This window comes from Eucalyptus grandis, chromosome 9 (genome assembly GCF_016545825.1).
Source record: "Eucalyptus grandis isolate ANBG69807.140 chromosome 9, ASM1654582v1, whole genome shotgun sequence".
Classification (NCBI taxonomy): Eukaryota; Viridiplantae; Streptophyta; class Magnoliopsida; order Myrtales; family Myrtaceae; genus Eucalyptus; species Eucalyptus grandis.
Window position 1 is genome coordinate 5,316,603 of NC_052620.1, and position 10,030 is coordinate 5,326,632.

The following is a 10,030-nucleotide window of genomic DNA, read 5'->3' on the forward strand; positions in this document are numbered from 1 at the left end:
ATCATGTTCTTTTGATTTTGTTATTTTATTATTATATTCTGCTTGGTGAATTGTTTACAAGCGTTATTTTTCTGGAATCGACGTGCGATTTCGTAACAATGGTATCAGAGCGTGGGTTGGCTAATCGAGAACATTGAGGTTTTTCAGTGACGTTCAATTGAAAGCAAATAGTATGGAAAAAGATAAAATCAGAATCAATAAGTTCGATGGGTAGGATTTTGGATGGTGAAAATTACAAATCAAGGATTATCTTTATTAAAAAGATCTCTATGCACCACTTGAGGTTGGAAACCCAAGATGGCGGAAATGGATCTAACCGCAAAGTCGGATGGAAAATTTTGGATCGAAAAGCATTAGGTGCGATCTCGACCCGCCGTTGTTGTATTAGATCGCTACCGAGCGTGCTACAGATCCCCCCTTCCACCTCGATGTCGTCCCCAGCAAACCAGCCATAACCCTTGGCGGTGCCGGGTTGCTTGCCGTTCCCCCAGGCACGTCCTATCGCAACCCCCCGACGCCGTCCCCGACGACTCGCCGAGACCCCTACCATGTTGGGCCATTGTTGCACCTCACACCGCCACCGTGCCATTGCCTCGCTGTGTCGCCACCGTTCTTGTGTCACCAACCCGCGACATCCGGCCATGCTTCATCGGTGTCGCGAAGACAAGAGAAAGGAGAGAGGTGCCCGCCCGGTCGAATCGGGTCGGGCGAAACCCCCCCCACCCCCAATTTCAGTCTTTTGGGCCCGGTTGTGTGGGCTGTTTTTGTGCATAGATGGGTCGGGTTACTTCATGGGCTTGGACGAACAAAAGAAGAGGAGAAAAAGGAATCCGGGCCGGGCCCGCAGACCAGCCGCTATCGAGTCGAGTCGAACCCAACCTGGGACCCGACCCGGTCACCTTTTAATATATTAATATATTATAATAAATAATATTTTAAATTAAAAACAAAAAATAATTTATTTTCAAAAAATAAAAATAAAAATATCCCATATTTTCCCAAAAAAGCCAAAAATGATTTATATTTTCAGAAAAAAGATAAAAAATCAAAAAAAAATGCTTTTTATATTCAAAAAATGAGAAAAAGACCTAAAAAATGTTTTTCCTCCCCAAATGCATGGAAAATCTCTAAAAAATCCAAAAAGCCTTAGGGTTTAAACAACATTAGGTACCAGAAGGGCATTAGTGATTAACTAGTGCAATCGAGTCCTCGATCCTAATTTCTGGGTTGCGCAGAGTGAGTATTTCTCCCGATATTTCGCTTGAGTTTCTAATCAACCCACCTCAAATCGATTAGTGGCGACTCCGTTTTAAAATTAACTTACATGTTAAAAACTTGGACCATTAAATCGTGAATTGGTGGACTTGGGAGAGTACAAGCTAAGCCTAATAGACTAGCCGAACCATTAGCCTCCACAGGCGCCCGTCCTGATCGGGCGCCAAAAAAAGAGGTCGCGACAATATGGATTATCAATCAATGGAAAGTAATTACCGATACAATACGAAGAAATGGGAAACACATATATGTGGAAAGAAACCAATATTTCAAGATTAAAGTACATGGCTGATAAAGCAGTGTTGAAATATTTCTAAAACAACCAATTAGGGGTATATTGGTAAGAAGGCTATTTTCTTGATATAATAGTAAACCACAGTGAAAAGCTAAAGCAAATTAACAAGAAATCAAGAAGAGATAACATAATCATCACTCATACTAGACATACAAAGCGCAAATATCGAAAGGGTTCATCAACATTATTCTGCAACTCACGTATAAAGGCAAATAAAGAGATTGCAATGTCTCATATCACATAAATCTGGACTGAGGCAACCGAATGCATCTTCATCTCGGCGATAAGAGTGACCGATCCTCCTCCATTGAAGTCAGCTTTACTTCTGCTTCCAATTGCATCAACATGGGAATCGAACTCGAAACACAGATTGATCCAGTTCTAATGCGATCAATCTCTTCTTCATTTTGCTGGATTTGTACCTTCCATGAAATCCTAAGCATCTTTTTGCCAAGTTAGACACTGCAATAATTTCTTTGTTCCCACCATGGTCTAATACCTCCTTATCAAGAACATCAAACAAGTGATTCTCCTCCATCGAAATGATGAAGTACGAGGCTAGATTTCTGCCCTCTTCTGCCTTTAGTTGAGAAATAGCTTTTTCTCTAGTTAGGAGCTCAACAAGGACAACCCCAAAGCTATAGACATTGCTCTTGTCCGTACATTGACTTGTTTGGTAGTACTCAAGGTCCAAGTATCTGAGGTTCCTTGCACCATTGTGGTCAAGTGTGTTTGGTCGATGGCAATCGATTTGGAAGCTCCAAAATCCGACACTTTGGCTCGATATTTTTCATCCAAAATTATATTTGATGATTTGATATCGCGATGATAAACTGGTATGGCAGCAATAGAGTGCGAATATGAAAGAGCCATTGCAACTTCACTAGCAATTCTTAATCGTATTTCCCACAAGACTAGAAATGCTCTATCTGGATTATGAAGATATTGGTACAATCCCATTGGGGACAAATTCATATACCGGAATAGGGACTTCATTCTCCAGAAAAAATCCTAATAGCTTGATCACATTTCTTTGATTGATTTTAGAGAGAACAACGATCTCATTGACAAACTGTTCGACTTGTCTTATATCAATAACTTTGGATTTCTTGACCACAATTTTCTTTCCGTCTTTCAAATCCCATGTAAACAGTTTCTTGACCACCTTGACCCGTTTGTAGCCGTGTCTAACTCCGTTGAGGTGAATAACTTGCCTTCCTCCACATGATTGTCTTCAATAGAAAATAGGCGTTGTTGCAACAGAATTCTGCCATTACGTTTGAAGAATGTTTGTTTGAGCTTTGGCTCACGCCTTCTTTTGATGTATTTGTACAACCACCGACAAAGCAAAAGCAACACTATGGCTACGATACCCGTCCTCCCCCGTGTCAAAAGAAAAAAAAAAAAGCCGGAGGGGAAATTGCTGCGTAACCAATTTTCCACTCATCGTCAACTTTAGCTTCCACTAATTGGAACAAATGCTTTCATGCTTTGAAGAGAGAGAAACAAAAAGGAGGCTTTGCTCAACAAAATAATTCAAAAATATTATGCATTATTTATGGGTGAGAAACAAAGATACAATCAAATAGTTAAATGCATCGACTATGAAATACAGGAAATATGATCTAAAAGATCATAAACCTATTATATGGCAGCCAAATCAATTTTAAATTTTTCAATCATGTCAATTTAATCTTAAATCCTTTGACAGCTTGCCGATTTAATCATAAATATTTTAACTGTGAAAATTTAGTCCTAAACATTTTAAAGATCTGCCAATTTTGACTAGAAATTACTAACGTAGTGGTCTAATTAGCATTAGCCAATGCTGATGTAGATAATTTTTGTAATTTTTGTAATTTTTTCTCTTTTTCTTTTCTTTTTCCTCCGCAAGCCATCGTTTGGCCCATCAATAGCTGGTAGAGGTCACTAGTCTTGCTCCTTGCCCGAGGCCAATTTGGATGGCTCTCGCCCAAGGCCAGTAGAGGGAAAAAGGGAAAAAGAAGAAAGAAAAGGAAAGGAAAGGAAAGGAAAGAGGAGAATTCAAAATATTACAAAAATTGTCCATGTGCATCGGTGATTTCCAATCAAAATTGGGTAGAATGACTAATTTGACAAATCGTTAAAAGATTTAGGACCTAATTAGCAAATCATTAAAAGTTTTAAGATTAAATTGATACAATTAAAATGTTGACAGTCATACAATAAAATTATGACTTTTTGGACAATTAAAAAAAAAAAAACACATGCAAATCGAGAATACATTCAATCACCTTCTTCACTCCGCTTACGCCCCCGCCCCCAACTTAAAACTAACGCCTCATGTTGGACAAGTTTCTTTATCCCATCACCATTCTCCCGATAATGTCAAGTTTAGAATAAAAACAATCCAAAAGCAAAATTCATGATTGTGAGGAGATGGAGACGACGTAAAGAGGACAGGGACCGAAGAATGTGTCACAGGTAATGAAAAATGATAATATTGGCGTGCTAGAATTGTGTAAATATTTAAATCTAACGGCGTGCCAAATTTGGGATTACTGTCAAAGTCAATGTTCTATTTTGGCTATTTTGAAATCTCGGGCCATAATTGGGTCAATCTCTACAGTTTGTGCGGTGTTAAGCTGTGCTTTACTATGTAAACGTTTCACAGTTAAATGTGGAAAGAATACATCCAATATCACTTAAACTAGAAAATCTTTAGGGGGAATAAAGAACGAAGAAAAGTAAAAGAGGGCTAGGCATATCCATTCCTCCCCCTGGCCTGGATGTGAAGCATATATATTTTGCCAAATCTCGGCCACAAAATCCATTGATCATGGGTTTTGACTAATTTTATATGGGACTAGCAAGTAAGGATATCCTCTTGGATCGATAAAATAGCCATCCCCAAGCGTAAGTCTGAACTAGTTTCCACCAGCACAAGTCCTCGGCAATGTGCCACCAACCGCTTTTACGACCACCACCTTTGCCCCCCTTTCTTTCTAAAAGTCAAAATGGAGGATGCTCACCTCTCACGTGACAACAAATTTCTGGTTGCCTGAGACAAGTGACCTCCCTGCCATCGAATACCGAAGGTCACACACATAGTAAAACTGAGCGCTTTCATGCACAGTACTGATATTATATTTGCGACGTGATCTCAATCGTTGGTAAATGTCTTCACATTTACCCAAAGCCTAAGGTCACCATGTGTTTTTGACGCTCAAAGAGTACAGACATCGACATGAGGGAATTTAAATCTATTTTTGAATTTTAAGGAAGCTCAATTGTAATGTACTTAGTAACACGTGATGTGCTCAATGGATCATATAATCTCATTTATCTTCCGCATAAACTTTGGTGAGAAGGATACATAAAGTTTCTGTTGACACCTAAATTTTGGCGATCCGATCATTTATTTATTGCATAGAAAATTAGGGGTCAATTTTATCCCTGAAAAAATATTGATTGCATATAGATTCAAGTGCATTTATTTTTTTAATTTACATTTTTTGCATTTTATTGGATTGGCAGTGATTGGATTTGAATTAGTGGTTCTAAGCTTTAATTTGGCAGGCCGGACTAAGCCCACGAAGCAAGTAAATTGGCCCGAGCCCGTTTTTTTTTAATGACAAGAATGACCTAAATAGAGATTTGAAATGATATTACGGTGGATTTTTGGAATTTAAGAAAATCGGGTTGCAATCTTATCTTTAGGCGATAAAATTAGGAGATGTGGAAAATAAAAAAGTGATATTGTGTGCGAAAAAGAAATCTTCGTGGATGCTGATTTGAAAAGGAAATTAAAACCCTAATTTTCGGCCTATGAAAAGGTTTTCGTGTAGGGTTTCGGAGGGCACACATTGAATATACGGCCACAATATAGAAAACATACGTGAAAGAGAGGGAGCTGAAGGAGTCACGGTCGAGACCCCTTTCACGGCCGTGACTTTGCTGAGTTCGTGGCTGCCCCTCAATGTTAACCCTGCTGCCGATTGTCCACTGCAGTGACACATCAATCTTCGACGACCTCCGTAGCCTCCAAGCAAGACCCCTTAGCAATTCCAATGATCTTCAGTCCAGTGGTCATCCAGTGACGCCAGCAAGTCCAGTCCAGCGAGGAGCACTGCGTCCCTACCCGCCTTGTGTTCCAGTTCGTGTTCGTAAAACCCAATTCAAGGTCAACAAAGGACTTTGTCCTCATTCTGATAAGGTGAGGACGTGATCAGAAGGGACAGAGAAAAAAAAAGACGAAAGGGAGGATTTTCCTTCTCAGGGGAATTCACAATTCACGATTGAGAAGCCCAACACATTCGAGAGTCATGATTCATGAAGTCTTCATGAGCACCACCGTGAAGATCCACGTTCATGGACACCTCATCCGCATGTCCTGCAGATAAAAAAAAAAAAGGCTTTGAGGTCAACATATAAAGGAGAGCTTAGCTGGTGAAGGCAGAATTTTAAGGATCCACTTACTCAACGCATAAATATAGAGAAAGGAAGAGACTTTGAGGCGGTGATCCTTGCCTTGTGGGGTTTAAGCCGAAAGAGACGCTACTTTGCGGTTTTCTGGTCCAACTCAACGTTGCAGCCATCGCCGTGCCAGTCTCAGTGACTTGCGACATTCCCGACATTCCAAGAGCACTCTCGAAGCTTTCCCTAGGTCTGGTTCATGAGTGATCGTCTTGTGCTGGCCTCCACTGCAACTTGGGAGAATTTCTACTTTCTTATCTAAAGCTCACGCTGGTTGCTGTCGTGAGCATCATCGAGCGCCTCAAGCACCACGATCGAGTCACCGTTCAGCTGTGACTTACGATGTGGTCTCGCTGCCCGTCAGCGAGCCATCGCTGCTCGCTACCGTGAACCATCGCTTGTCGTTCGCTGCCGTGTTACCCTCGTTGTGATCCTGATCTGATTGTGTTTGGTTCAAATTTGGGAAGAATATCCTCGATTAGGTAAGATACACATCTCTAGCATATTTGCATATTTTACTGCCTAATATATGTCTATTAGTATCTAACACTATGAGTGATAGACATATCTCCCAATTAGGATTTATTTCCTAATTTGCAATCGCATATAATTTTTATAATCACACGGGAATAAAATTAATATTTTGATCTTTAAGGCTTAAGATCAATTTATCGATTTTACTAGCGAAATAACCAAGTTGAGTAGATATCGTTTCCAAATTTGAACAATGGATATGGTATCTTTGATGATTCGAATGGCTCGGTGCTTGTCTCATCTTGATTGATTAATTTTTTATTTTTTTATTTTTTATTTTATCTTGAAATATGTTTGAGTTAGTTTAGCTTCATATTAGAATATCGCATGCTAGGGTAATCTGCATATTTAGACTAAGCGTTTTATTTATTCTAAATTGTCGAAATGAAAAAAATACCAAAAAGACATAAATTTAGGATGTTAGATTTTTGTTTCATTAGCTTAAATTGCATGTTTAATTATTTGACATTTTAAATTAATTAAAAAAAATCATCATGCATATGTAGAATTAGGGCATCATTTGCACATTTCATTTTAAATTTAGAATGATTTAGAAAGACTGCATCTTAGGCTAGATATTGCTAAATTAAGATAATATCTTGGTTTTAATTAGGGTCCTTAATATAAGTTGGATAGAATCTTAATTTAGTTAGATAAATTTTTACAATTTTCTAATTTCGAATTTCATAAAAAAATACAAAAAGTGTCTTAGAATAAATTAGTTTCAATCTTTAGGATAGATTGCATTCTTTTAAGAAAAAGAAAATAAAAAATGTCATGTGCATGTCATTAGGATTAGATTCATGAAATGCATGCCATTTAGTGATTGTTGCTAAGTCCATTTGATTAGAAATTGCATGTCATTAGAATTAGATCATTTAGTTAATACTGCATTGCAAATTGCATGATTTTCATTAATTAAGTGAAAACAAAAAAAGAAATTGCGTGTTAATTAGAAACCATATCTAGGGTTGTTGATATGGATTTTAATTTAACATTGCAGATACTTTCGTTGCTTTGAGATAAGTTTTTGCAATTTATTTATTTATTGTTTATCTGAGTGTTAAATTGGTGGTTTGCGCACTCGCATGATCACTTCATATGTTAGGGAAATAAATTTAAAATCAATCAAAACTACTTGCCAAATAATTTTCAAAATAAAAAGAAAGGTACCGAAAGGGCATTAGAGGAATCTAGTGTAACAAAGTCCCCGTACCTATTGTGACATCCTGATTTTTCAATTCTATTTTCAATAAATTGATACGGGCATTTCGTTGGCACGCATATAGTTCTTTTCCTTGAGTTGGCCACTCATGTGGAAACTAGTCTATCGGGTGAAGCCGTTAAGAGTTTCTAATGCATCGACTCGAGAATTTGACCGGGAAGCGACCTTTCGACCGAGCTAGTCCTGCAAGGGTCATTATGGCACAATTAAAATCGATTAAAGATCGGAGATAGGTCGACTCAACAGAAGTATGTGATCGAGTGTGGGTGATTCCACCAGATCGCACAATTCGTGTCGATCGGCACTGGACCGACTTTTCTATTGATTGGGTACCCTGTGTTCGTATTTGAAACCTTGAGATTTCCTCGACAACCGAAAGTCGCCAATGTTTCAAAGATGTACATTGTGGCTTGAGATGATCAACCACATGTCAAATGCATGAAAATTTCTAAAGGCTACCCGGTAGGTTGGGCCGCGCTAGTATCGTGTCAAAGTGAAATTAACCGTGGAATTGAGATCGAATTCGAAATTGGAAGTCGGGTGTGTCACAAATCATTTCAAGATCATTGAATCATCTTTGGAAGATTTTTCGTGCAAGCCAAGTTTTTAGCAAAATAATCAAGAAATGGCTAATTTGGCTCGAGAAATTAGTATGCCGCTTTTGGTCGCGCTTTTGGGACTTAAGTTGATTCTATGGGCAAGTGAAGATGTAAATTGAAGTGTGGTGACATTGGATTAATTTTATGAACTTCAATTAGACTCAATTGGAAGAGAATTGATTGGAATTGAAGAAGTTAGTGTACAAGATTTTAGGCTCCGGCGGAAAATGAAATCGAACCTATTGGAGAATTGTTGTGGGAGATTTGAAGTTAGTGGAATGTGAGGTCAGCTTATGTCATGGTTGGGGCCAAAGCAAATAGGGTGTTGACAAGTGGCGAATGCTCATTGGTCCCCAAAAAGCACCTCTCACTTCAATCTTCATCTTCTTCCTTGGGACTTGGAGAGAGGAGAGAGAGGAGCGGCCGGACCAGCCTCGCCAGCCCCGACGCCGCCCTTCGCCCGTTCGCACGCCGCTCGTCCGCCGAGGCTTCGCGCGTCGCACGCCTTCGCCGAACCGCCGTTAGTCGGCCCCCTCCGTTCTCCTTCTTCTTTGTCCGTCGAGCAGCTCTCTCCTCCCTCTTCTTTCGGTTTGATGCCCAGAAATTTGCAGAGGAAGAGCCGCACGTCGCCGGAGCCGTCACCGGTCGTCCGCACCTGCCCATCACCGAAGCTCGCCGCCGCCACCGTCGCCCGCGCGAAGCCACCCGCGCCCGCGCGCCGCTCCGCTCGCTTCGCCCGGCTCGTCGTCCCGAGCCGTTCGGCTTCGCGCAAGAGCCGCCGGAGCTCATCCCCGCCGCGTGCACCGCCGTTCGTCGCCGCCAGCCACCGCCGTAGCTCCTCCGCCCGAACCGGCGCCGGACTACCCTCTCTCAGCCTCGAACCGCCGCGGACAGCAGTGAGCAAAAATGGGTATGGAAGCTCGGTTTTGGCCCGTTTTGGCCGCCTTCCCGAGCCCGGATGCTCGGCCCGCTTTGAGGAAAGTCGATCCTCGCGTCGTCCCGTCGTTTTGGTTCGCTCGGTTCGCTAATCCGGTGAGTTTAACTCACTAAACCTCGTTTAGAGGGCTAATGATGCTTTAGGTGTGTTTAGTTTATGTTAAATGTTATTAGGTGGTTAGTTTAATTTATTTAAGTGTAGATTATATTAATGTGCTTGATTAACTTAAATTGTGTTTAATTTAAAGTTAAGTGGGTGTTTATATTAATATAAACATTGATGTGACATAAAAGAATTTACTTTTGATTTATTTAAATATCCCGAAATCATTAAATAATTAAATAATATATTATTATTCGAAATTATTAAAATATTATTATTTAATTATTTTCGGAATAAATTTAATTATTTATTAAATTCTGAAAATTTTGGTCGGGACCCTAAATTCTCAGAATTTCGTGCCGGTTGCTACGGTACATTCGGATTTTGAAATTGATGATTGGATATTATAAATTGAGTGTGGATTTCAAAAACTATGGATATTATTATTTAATTATTTTCGGAATAAATTTAATTATTTATTAAATTCGAAAATCTTCATTGGGACCTTATTTGCTCGAATTTCGTGCCGATCGTTGCTGTGCATTTAGAATTTGAAATTGATGATTAGTTGTGATGAATTGAGTGTGATTATGATTTATAGGGATTCT